Source organism: Manacus candei, unplaced genomic scaffold, assembly GCF_025592945.1.
Source record: "Manacus candei isolate 608988 ecotype Guabito, Panama unplaced genomic scaffold, ASM2559294v1 h1tg000005l, whole genome shotgun sequence".
NCBI classification, from domain to species: Eukaryota; Metazoa; Chordata; class Aves; order Passeriformes; family Pipridae; genus Manacus; species Manacus candei.
The window spans coordinates 4,094,469-4,107,176 of NW_026138053.1; the positions used below are offsets into that span (position 1 = coordinate 4,094,469).

The window sequence follows — 12,708 nt, forward strand, 5'->3', positions numbered from 1 at the left end:
CAGTGTTCTTTACCTCGGCTTTGCCTACTTACTGTCCCCTCTGAGCTTTTACTCTCACACTTCCATCAACATAAAAAGCCTTGCCTGGTTATTAGGTAACATCCTACTTCTGAATGGAGTTCCTTCAGAAATGAATCAGAGGTTCATTTTTTCCTGCACATTCTTTATTCACTGTAAAAAGGGTTTAATGAAAGCTTTACAGTAGCGCTTTTATTTCACTTAATTCTTTTTAATTTCCCTTCACTTTAATTAGCTGCATTCAATTCACACAAAATAAAGTATTAGGTTTGTGCTTTCCTCTGGGCCAAGTCATAGTACTTGCAGGAATCATTAAAGTACACATGGGTCCAGCAATGTAAACTTACTTGTAATATTAAAAGGACTATTTAACAAGAGCAGTAACTGTTGATTTCCTTTCCAGATTTGTCACAGTTCAAATGCTGAAGGCGAGTAAATAGTGTATTTCATTACAGACATATTATTCTGACATTTGTTCAAATAATGGGCTTTGTTTTGTATGACCTTAAGAAAAACAAGTGCCTTACTTCAGAGCAGAATACATCCCTTTGACTTTTAAAGAGCAGCAGATTTCAACATGGTTCAGTACTAAGACATCCTTGTGCAATTCTACTGAAATTAGTTCTGGTTTGGGGGATCTTTTTGATATTTCTTAGGTTATTTTAACTGTGTCATCTCTATGAGCTGAAAACTAGTTGCACTGGTCATACTGGAAGTGTTTTCAAGTGTTCATTGTACTTACTGAGATAAATGAATGCATTCAGTAGAGCCACCCTGACACCACCACCGAGCGTTTCTGCAGCACTGAAACACTCACCTGCTCCTGCGGTGGGCAAAGGTGTAAATTTTAGATTTGTACAAATGTAGATGGGCAATGCAGAGAAAACTAGGACAATAGAAACCTTCTGTTAGACACTGCACAATGAGCTCAGAAGAAATTTCATCTTTGCCTTCTCTAATTGCTCTGAGGGGAAAACCAGTAACCTAACATTGAATATTCACATGTAATTGAGCAATCATTTCCCCTGAGTATCAATCCCGACTTTTCTGCATTTCTTTTCCTGAATTTTTGTTTGAAAGGGTAGTTATGTCTTGACTCTGTCACTGTTGCTGAGTGCATTAATGGTAGTTCTTGCACAAAGGCCACAATTCTGCAGTAACACTCCCAAATCAGCCTGTCCTCCTTAAAACAAACCTAATGAAGCAGCTACAACCCGAGTGAATCCCTTAGTCATATTGAGGCACTACAAACCCACCCAGCAGTAACATCCATCACGTTATAAATATCCCATTCCCATTCTCTAGCAGATGGAGCACAGCACTTGCTTCACTAATCAGCGGAATATAATTCACCTAAACTCTCAAATCAAATACATTCTCGCAAGGGGAAATTACTCAAATTCACCTACCGTTTTTCTGAAGAGGTACAAACCACAGAGGGAAGTGTTTGCCTTTGCTGACAAAAGCTCAAAGGAAAATACTGAAAATTAGGGAAAGACAATAAACAGAAAGCCCCATATGTTGTGGGGAAAAGAAAGAATAAGCTGACATGCTTACTGGCTTAACAAAATATAGACTTAATTTACTTCAGGAATTGAGGGGGTTTCTGTATTTTAGTTTAAACAGCACACAGAAGGTACTGTTAGGTAGATTTTTTGAGCTATTTAAGCATAAGACTTTTACTTCTAAAAAATGATAAGTTTACCAGGCATTAGAAGTGGTGCTATAGCGCCATTTGTATTTTTTGGCTCTTCACACACACTTAGAATATGCAGCAAGCAAAGGCGGGGAGCAAGAAAGGAAAGTGGGGAAAGGGAAATGTAAATAAATTTAAAAAATCCAACACATCCATATTTTTGATTTGGAAACAAAATCAAAGGCAGAACCAGAAAGGTACAAACTCTGAAACCAGACTGCTAGTCACACAAAAAAAGGTTTCATGTGGAAACTTCTTTCCTGTTTCAACCCACTTTTCAATTTTTCAGTGCTAGACTTTGGCAGAAAAGTGTGGTACCAGTTTTATTCTTTCTTTCCTGGATTCTCATATTTCTGTACTGGGTCACTCCAACAGGCAACTCTCAGATGTTCAAGAGAGTAAGGGAACATCTCAGCTCCTCTCCCCATAAGCAGCAGCTGGTGTTTCAAAATCTCATGACTCAGGCTTCATGACCCCAGGGCACAGGGAAGTCATCTAATGGTGATAATTAAAACAGAATTTTCTACCCCACTTTACACAAAATGAGACAGATCAAGAACGTTGCTCCCTGCGAGTGTTGCTCAGTATCATCTGGTCACCCCATATCTGCAGAGACAAATGAATTTCTAGTAAGAATCATGAGGATCAAAAATTTCTGCAAGCAGAACATTCCTAGAAGCACAGAGATTGCTTTTGACCTTGAAAGGGAACTAGTGAGAGAAAAATTACATACAATTCCTAAGTCAGGAAAGAGCCTGACTTGATGAAGCCATACATCTGAGAAACTGGTGGCTTTACAAAATCAGGACTGTAATATGTGTGCCCACACAAAGGGCTCGGTGGAAGCCTGCAGAGTGTGATTCTTGGGAAGCAAAGGTAATTCCACCTGGAGGTGTGCTCAAGGCCAATTTATAGCGCTGTGTAAAGGACATATTTTATTTAACTGAAAATATGGTACAAAAAGCATTACCTTGCCTTATCCACGGAACTTCTGAACAATATTTGTCTGCCTCACCTCCAGTATTGAAATGAAAATGCCATCCTACCTACTGGCTTATTATCTTACTGGGACTGAGAAATTAAACTGGCCTTCACATATGGTTTGTGTGCATATGCATGTAGGGTCTTACTTGAATTTAAACCTTTTTGTAAAACTAACATGAAATTTGCCTGTTTCACAACAATTTCTGTGGAGTTCTGTTAGCCTGTTAATCTAATCTTGATACAAATAATTAAAAAACACCACCCTAACCTGATGCCTAAAAAGAACCAATTATTCACAGACAGACCATCAGGCAAATCTGAACTGTGGGAAACCTTTAAACTTTTGAAATGAGAGCAAGCTGAATCCTCCTTCAGGCAGACTGCAGCTTGAAACACTGGTGGGATAAACTGCCACCAGACTGGAAATGGCATAGAAAGAGCTGGGAAGTGAGATGCCAAGAGAAAAAAAGGGACTTCGCAAGGTGGGAAAGAAAGGTTATGCTGGTGTTTGGGAAAGACCAGGAGAAAATGTTGAAAATGTTTCTCTTTGCATATGAGCCATAATGAGCTGGGTGTAAAGCTAAAGGGCCAAATTATGTATTATGAAAGAGTTCTAAATGAAGGAACATATGCGTTAACATATTTCAAGTGATATGTTTTAAAAACATTATCAAGCTTTTATGCACATGTTGCATCGTTCAGCTCCTAAATTTTGCTGCGAGATCTGTGGGAGGAGATAGCCTGCTTGCTTTGATTCCCAGCCTTCACTTTGTGTGCTGCCTGAACACACTCCCAAATGTTCTTGGAGAACAAAATTAACCCCTGATGTGCGATGGCCCAAAACAATCACATGGCACCTGCTGGTTCAGTGAAACAAGATCTGTGGCCTGTTACTTTGTCACCAGGTAACTCAGCAAAACTCGTACTGCTCAGAAAGAAAATACCCCAGAGATCCAAAAGTACAAAGGGTAGCAAATGTTTACCCAGTCCTGATGTGCAGCTCCTTTTTTTTTGCTCAGTACATCCTCGACCAAAGTGCACAAAGGCAGGAACGTTCCCCTACAAAAACATTGCTCAAGCCGATCCTAAAGCAAACTGACACGCACAACTGGTATTCATATCGAGCATTTCAGCATCAATTATGGAGATCAAGGGGTTTGTTTGATGAAACAACTTCAGGGGTCTGACAGGTATTTACTGTACAAGTCAAATAAAAGACATCTGAGAGCTGCAAGAGCACAAACCCGCAGTGACAGTGGGGCAGGAGGCAGGAATTGGCAACAAAACTTTACAGTTATTTGAAACTCAAAAAACGGTCATTAGGGATTTTAGGACAGAAATAACTGTACAAGAAAACCATGCTCTAGCCTGAATGCCAGCCCTGCTTTGTCTCTAAATGGACATTCAAAATAGAAAATCTAATTTACTCGAAGGTAGCTACAAAAAACTTGAAGCTTATGTGCAGTGAATACGTTCAACCAGAGAAGTTGTGGTTGCAGCAACAGGCAGTGGATATTTCATGTTTGCAGTTGTCACAACACCACGAGATTATCAGTGCTAGGGAAGAATGATCTGACAACTGAAAATGGGAAAAGAACTGGCAACAAGGTTAAGACATGGTCAATACTATGGAGAAAAGGGCTCTGGCTTCTGCCCTAATAATTTCTTTGCTAGCACTGGTGGAAGCAGAAAAGGGATCTTATCTGTCATCTTCATTTTTCTAAGATTTTGTTTTTCTTACGAGTAGGAAACTTAAGCTGGTATGTGGGTGAAAGTAAGAACTCATGAAAATAAACATGAAACAAACTGAATACCCCACATGTCTGTGGTTTGATCCTATGCAGCAAACACTGCTAGAGCCTACAAGGAGAAGTGACACTGTGCACAGCCCTGCTCTGACACCCCTAGGGCAGGACTTCTCTTTGGCATGTGGAGAAAACTTCCCCTCTCTGTGGGGTTCCATTTTACCACAACCCCGAACAAGTTCAGAAAACCTTTCCCATTGAGCTGCCAATAAGATGCAGAGGTGCTTGTTAAACACACACACACACACACACACACAGAGTTTACAAGGAAGTTTCAGCAGCCAGCTCAAGACCGTGTGGTTCTTCATCAGACAGCAGATCGGACATCAACTGCTGCCTTCCAGTTGCAGTGACATATCATTATTTATCGCTCTTGAGTGCTGGTATCCAGTCATCAGGATCACCTACAAGCTCCAGTTTAACACCCAGTTCATCACCTCTTTGCTGCTGGACTGAGAGCACACCTCCAGCCTGCTGTCACCAACACCTACGTGCTACACCACCACTCACTAGATCTGCCCTTCACTGCACAACTCCACTGGCTTCCTCCCCAGCAAAGAGCACCCACCCACCTGAGAAGACATGATAAGCTTTGCTCTTCACCATAAAACTTCAGAGAGTTTGTCATTCAGGTGGCTGAATAGTTCAAAGCAGCTAAAACTACTCCTGTGACAGTATTACCTGTTAATCGCATATGCACTGATAGAATCTCTCCTTACAGTTATATATGCCCTCTCTTTAGGAAGCAGCCAGTTTCAGTAAAACATCATTAATATAATTAATATATTTCATTACCTTTGTTCTGCTTTAGTTATTTTTCAATGAAAAAGCTGAAGTATTTCAATAGCTGGGGGAAGAAATAATGTCACCTTGAATACAGAATTTCTTCATTATGATTCCTGAATTTGATTTCCAGCATGGAAGCAGAATGTATTTGTCAGGATAATGGTAAAAAGGGAAACAATAGGAAGCCTTTGTTATTTTAAATAGTTAAGTTGTTACACAATATGATGGACTTCTTCTGTTGTACCTTAATGGATAGTAGCACAATCAATAAATGGCTGTAACAATTTCATTCTGCTTCACCTGCTGTAATTGAAAAATAACTCAAGCAGAACTTTGCAGTAGTTTGTGATGTATATTTTTTCTTCAGCCCTCCCCTCTCCTTTTTTTTTTTTTGATTAAGATAAAGATTACACTTTAGTGATTGGACTAGGTGTAATTGTTATTATAAACACCTTTCAACAAGCTGTTCTACCCTGAGAACAATCCTGCAAGGCTACAATAGAATGAATGAAATCAAGGGGAAAAAACATGGATCTGAGTGGCACGAACAAGAATGTCATTGGTAGAGAGAGAGAATAGGAAGGAATGAGGTGCTGCTATTCACTGCCTAAGACTGTTCAAGCTACAATGGACACCACTGCCTCTGCTAGAACTTGACCAACAGGAGACTATTGAACTAAAGTCTATCAGTTCTGCTTGTGAAAAAACTTGAAGTAACTGTAGTTATTCCAGGCAGATGATGAGTTAAATTCATGGGGGAGAAGGTAATATTTTGCCCAGCTGCAGTATTGAGACACGTGTCCTGCATTCGTGTTCAACTAATCGTGTATAAGAACTTTGTAAGAGAATTCCAAGTGGTGATGCAGTAATCAAAAAACAAACTATGGAAATTTGGAATGGAAAATATTTAAAAGTAGATAAGGAAAAAATTAAAAAGCACTCAGCCCACCATGTACACTTTAGGTGCATAGGAAAGATTAAAAACATAAAAAAATATATTTTTTGGTTTTTAGAAAGTGTAAAGTAACTTGGGACTACGGTCATGTCAAATTTTCAAAGTGGGAGCTCCTAATTCTCCTCTCTTGTACAACAGACATGACAAAACAAATCCAAGAGCTGACTTTTCATGGATTACAATGGGTTACTAATCATAGAATCATAGAATGGGAGCAATCTTAATGATCACCTAGTTCCAACCCCCACAATATTGGTGATAGGAGAGAAGAGATTCTATTTACTCTCTTAATTACTTGGCATTGTGATTGGTTTGGTTTGATTTTTTTTTTATAAACACACACTGCTGCACTCTCTTTTGTACTGAAGAAAAGAGGGCTAAAGAAATATGACCTGAGCTTGGAGCAGACAGATATGTGATAGTTTTGTGTTCCTACGGATTTTTTTCACCACCAGCCTGAGAAAGTTCTGCCCTCCACAAATGAGTTTTCCTGTTACTACAAAGAGTGAGTTTTGTTGTGTGGAGAGACTGCCACTGTGGATCTCCTACAAAGTAAGGGGTAGTGTTTGAATTTAAAAGCTTCCGGGTATGACCCTCCATTTGATGTCTGGAAGCTTTGTTTGGAACAAACAACAGCGACAGTTGTTATATTTTAGTATTTCACGCAGCAGCCGCCAGTCATGTAAGGTCTTCAAAGACAGAATGATTTGCTGTATCGTGACCTAAATGCTTTTAATGAGCAAGACTGAGCTGAAGTAGCCAATGAAAATACTTCAGTGATATTGTAATGAACCATAACGTTAAAAAATTGCAAAGCTGTCAGCTGTTAACTGATATAGTTGACTCCTATAGTAAACTTTAAGATTTGAATTCCAAAGAAAACACAAATGTTTTCTGTCTCATTTTTCAAGCATCAAAGCTGTTTGTTTGTACAGTTTCCCCTCCTATTTAAAGAATACTTGGGGGAAAAGAATCCACTTAAAAAAACCCTTCCAACTTAAAGTCTTCTCTTTGGGCACTTCAGTCCACAGCAGCCTCATTTTCTGGGTTCCCTTACTGCTCACTTCTCTCTAATTAGAGCCAAGAGAATAGATCACAGCAAGTAACTTACTCAACAAATTTAGCTTCTTTTCTGCTCTCCAAATGTCTGCAAGCAGATTGCAATTTCCTCAAAACTGTTCATTATTCAAATTTACTGTATATATTTTTTCTCCCTCTGAGTATTTCTCTATGGATTGATCAAGAACAGTTTGCTTTAAGTATTCTGTATTCAAAATCCCAGCTGCCTTCAGTAGTTGTGATTAAATATAGAAGTCATGTGATATCATCCCTGCTTCTCAAATGCAAAAGCATAACTCTTTTTTAGACCCCAATTTGGCAAAGAATTTAAGCATGTGCCTAAAATTAAGCCTAAACGTTCTGCACCACAGAGATGAGACTATTTACCTCATTAAAGTTTAACATGCTTTTAAGCACTTTCTTGAATCCAAGCCAAACAATATCTCCTCCCCCCAAACAACACAAGGAATTTTACTCATTTACTTGGATTATTTGTTCCCCTAGCTCCAATCTTTCACAAAATGTTTAATATAGAGGACACTGCTAAGTTCATGATTTGCCTTCATGAGTCTCTCCCCCAGCCACAAATGTGCTAGTTGCAATGATCTTCCCAGTCTGGGAATTGTTTTAACTAAATACCATTCTTAATTATATGACAAGGCTAAGAACACATTATATTTAACATTATTATGCACAAAAGCACAGTCCATATAAGAAGCCAATACCCACCTGGTATTTCAAAGGAAATTCAGACGGAACCATCAGAGGGCCCTGCTGCTCAAATCCCACCAGAGCAACCACTTGAAAAATCAGATGGAAATTATTTCTGTTCTGATGGATAGCAGCAGGTCTCCAAGAGGTTACAGGAGAGCCCATTTGATAAAGTTTAACACCTTCACGATGTGGGAGTTCACACATTTCCTCCCATACACCTGCACCAAGAGATCTGAGTGTTCCAAGTGGCCAGAGGTGTGAACCTGTTTCCAATCCCATGGCAACAACGTTTTCAATTGCTTAATAACAAGTAGGACTTATGTAAAAGAAGGAAACAAACAAACAAACTAAACAAACTCACCCCAACAAACCCCCAATCTTCCAGAAAGAGAATTAACAACTGAGAAGACAAGAGGTTTATTATTATCTTGGTATAGAATTGCCTGTCAGTGAGGAATTTTAGCAGTGCTGTTCATCAGTAGACTCGGGACTGTGCCCTAACAAACCTCCTAAAAGTTTCTCCCCAAAACTTTAACAGTTGTTTACTAAAAGGCTGCAGGAACATTATGTCAAGACTATATCCAGATTAGGATGAATCAAAACATCCCACACGAAGATGTCATTGTTCACATGGAATAAATGTTGGAATCTGTGCTTACAGGTAAGAGAAGCATTTGGGATTAGTTGTAGCTCAGATGTGTTGTGTTCACCTTAAGGAAGAGCATCCCAGTGAAGCCCAAAGGGTGCAGCCATCCTTATATCCAGGACCAGGAAACAGCAATTTAAAGAGGACAGGTCTGGGCTGCAAGGAACTTTCCAAATCTTGACCTAATTCTGGCAAAAAAAGTAACGAAACTTTTTATCCTAGGTCACCTACTGATCTAGTAGTTCGACCCATTCTGGCTGAAGAAACCTTTAACTAGAAATTTATATTAGAACCAAAAGTTGTTAATTTAACAACAGCTCTTGTGTAGCACATACACTTGGAAGACGGAAGGGAAGACCTTGAAGGGAAGAGTAGACACAGATGAGAGAGATTTTTCTGTTAAAGTGGTGTTTTTCACAAGTCTCAAGACCAAAGGATCCCATAAGAAGTCAGACTAGCTGAATGCTTTGAAGAGATAGAGAGATTATATCTAAGCAATGCCCAAGTGGTCCAAAGTGTAATCATCAGTGTATTCTGTGCCCAACACTGTGTATATTTATTTTTAAATAATGTATATATTCCTGGAGAGATTTTGTAATACCTAATCCACCATGCTGTGTCTGACAGATGCACAGATCCTTCCTGATTTCATGTTGGTTTTACATATTTATTTCCAAACAAGATCATGCCCTGGCCAGTGTACACCTTGCCAAAATAGCAACTGATTCTCTCTGACTCAGGCAAGTTGTACACACAACGGGAATTCTGAGGGTTTATGCTGGATATTATATGGGAAAGAGCTGACTGTGTGTTTTGAAATGGGCTGTATAGCTCATGGCAGGCAATTTCCCTCAAAAGTGCAAGGTTCCACAAAATAGATATGAAGCAAAGTGCAAAAATATCTCTGATTTTTTTTTCTCATACCTCCTGCTGCAACTGAGACATGCCCGTCATTCAACACATCGCACATCTGCTCTTTCAAGTGCTGTCACTGTGAGCAGGAAGAGCAATGGCTGCAGGATTTACTTGGAGGGGAGTTTGCAAAGTGATTCAAAACAAAACCTCACTGACTTAGACTGAATGACAAAAATTCCTAACCCAAACCAAAGCTTTAAGGACAGAGAGACCCTGGAGCCATTCAGCTTTTGGTCTTGGGGGCAATGTGCAGACCCTGTTACTCAGCATGCTTCTCACTGCATGGACCAGTGTGTCCAAGATTATCACATCCAGCACAACTTACCCGGACCTGGCATTTGATGCACGTGCTGAGATCAATTTGAAAGAGATGTCTCATGTCACTGTCTCAGACTCTGACTTCAAATGAGCACTAATTTCCCAACGCATGCTTAAATAAACACACACATAACACAAATAGGACCTGCAAACTCATTTAAACATAAATTAGTGCATTCAGTGGACGACCAGGAGAGGGTGTCTTCAATGCCTTTCAGCAGTTCTATGAGCTACCCAGACAGTTATCAAGAACTGCAATGTTGAAACAGAAATTCTCATACGGTGGGAGGTTTGTATCTATCGGTAGGTAAATGGACAGTTTCAAGGTAATCATTCAATGGCAAAAAAAGAAAAAAAAAAAGCTATTTTTAAGTAAATATGAAAGAACAAGAACACCCAGACTAAAAAGCTCACATCTCATCATTCTTTGAAGATGTGGAAGGTACAGTAATGCTGGGTAGTGCTAAGCAGACTGTATCACACAAGGCACTGTCGCTGTAGTGTGAAATGTAGATTCTGGTTACACTGTCAGTTCTTATCTGAGCTTTTTCTGTAGCCTGTATTTCTAGAACTCAAAAATATTTATATAGCATTCATTTATGTCGCACCTTACATCCCACAGAACCCAAGAGTGCGAGCCAAACTGATACATCAGCTCCATGTGGGGATCGCTTCACCCACCACTGAAATGCAGCAGCTGTGGAACTGCACATGGCAATCCCACAGACCTTTGTATGGGAGAGAAGAGCATCGAGGAGACGAGCCCAAATGCCACTGCTTAGACTGAGATCTGGTGCCAGCACCCTGAGGAAGTGGCTGAGCAGCGTTCCTGCATGAAGGTGCTCCAGGTCGGCTTAATATTCTGCAGGTAACTTGCAGATTTTGAGGATAGTATCCTAATTTATCTTACAGTGCCTTTTCATCTCTAACCTATAATTCCTACATATTTTGGAATGGTTATAATCAAGTGCACATGTCACTTTAAAGCAAGAACTAATGATACAGCAGATTTTATCCGCTGGAAGGCACAGTTTCCAAAATGTATTTTGGTGAAACCTTTGGCAGCTAGAGGTCAGACTGCTTTAATTGTACATCAGCAAAGAACGAAAGGACTAATAAACAGATTCACACCTGAAAAGGCCACAGGAAAAAAAAAAAAAAAGGGAGAAAATGCAAGTGTGAAGCAGTAAATTTTTTAATGCTTATCAGCTGTAGAAACATAATAGACTTCACAGGAAAAATTTATGATTCTGCAAATGTTCCCTTCATTTAAATCAGCATCCCAGTGACTTGATATCTGCAAATCACCCTAAAATCCTGATGGGCTGAAATACTAAATGCCACAACGGACCATCTCATGTTCATTCTTCCTGGTAAACAGGGAGGAGGATCTATCATAATGACACTGAGGCCTTTTTGAGGAGCCCAAGGTCTGGCAATTATGCATATTAGGCTGAGTGTTTAAGTCCAATAATGGGGCTTTAGTGATGGATGGATCATCCCTTCCTGTACTTCTAAGATGCTTGTGATAGCTGAATTGTCCCCAAGTGGCACCCATAAATTTTGGCCTTTCAGAAAAGCCTACATATTGTGTAGGCATCACCCAAAGCCCTCATTAGTTAGACTGTGACCTTTGGTGCGTAACTATCAGGCAAAAGCCTGGGAAAGGCCTGTGTTCGATTAGCACTGCAATTTGTTCATTATCTCCTGACAGGAATTTGCAAGTGTCAAAGACAATTCTGTTATGAAAAGGTCAAGATCTGAAAGGCGGGGAGAGAGGGCATCACTCTCAGAAATTCTGCCCCAGCAGTGGTTACCACCACCTGATTTGTCATCCACCTTGTTCCGGGTACCCGGAGCCAGGAGCAGGTAAATCACAATTTCACATAATTCATCTTCACAGGAGTTAAATCACTTCAGGATAAAAACGGGTTTTCTGCTTTTTTACTTAAAATTATGGAAATTGTTTCTGACAGCAAATTGCTCCTAATTAATTTACGGTCTCTGCTGGGAAAACGCACTGTACTGTTGATTTCTACCTTCTACAGACTTAATTATTAAAAAAAGCAAAATTTTCCTAAACTATTAACTTCTGTGCTGCCAGAATTAAGAGTTATAAGAACTGCAAGGGAGGCTGGGTCTGGTGTGCAACCAGTCTGAGGATACACAGCACACTCACAGATAAATGATCCCTTCCAGTATCACCCCGGTAATATAAGGAGGATTATCGCCATTTTAGAAGACTCGATTTTGTTTCATTTTGGAAAAAAGTCAAGCTTCTACAATTGCAACATTGGCTGTCACACCATCAAGCTGCCCCGTACCTCTGGCATCGCTCCACCGTTGCCTTGGATGAACTGAGACCTGCTGTGGATGATGGACATCCAACACTGGTTTATCCTTAGCTCCCGGTTCTCCTATCCCCTACCTGAGGCTATGAAGCAGTTTGCAACACTATAAATACTTCTGTGATGACAAGCTGTCATGCCACTAATATGGCAAGGGGGAAAAGTGACTGTGCTGAGAACTCCAGGTCCTCAAACTTGTGGAACCTCTGTGACAGAGCTAAGTGGACGAGATAGAAAAAATGGAAAGCTATGGGCTCATAGTCAGATGAAAGCTAGACTGCAGCAATACAGATTTCACCAGCTGTACCTCACAAGAGGGGCTTGAAGAGAAGAAAACCATTACTACTTGGAGGAAAACAGGCATTGGATCTTTAGGGCTGGGGACTGCAAACGACCAACAAAAAGGAAGGAAACAGAAGGACTGCAAAATTTCTGTATTAAAATTAGGAGAGTTAAGACTGAGA

At 40.0% G+C, this 12,708-nt stretch overlaps 1 protein-coding gene across 2 annotated transcripts in view; it reads right to left on the reverse strand.

Moving 5' to 3' along the window:
• LOC127476644 (BEN domain-containing protein 5-like) overlaps positions 1-12,708 on the reverse strand; it is a 906,516-nt gene that overhangs the window by 389,436 nt on the left and 504,372 nt on the right. The gene's annotated exons all lie outside the window — the stretch shown is intronic.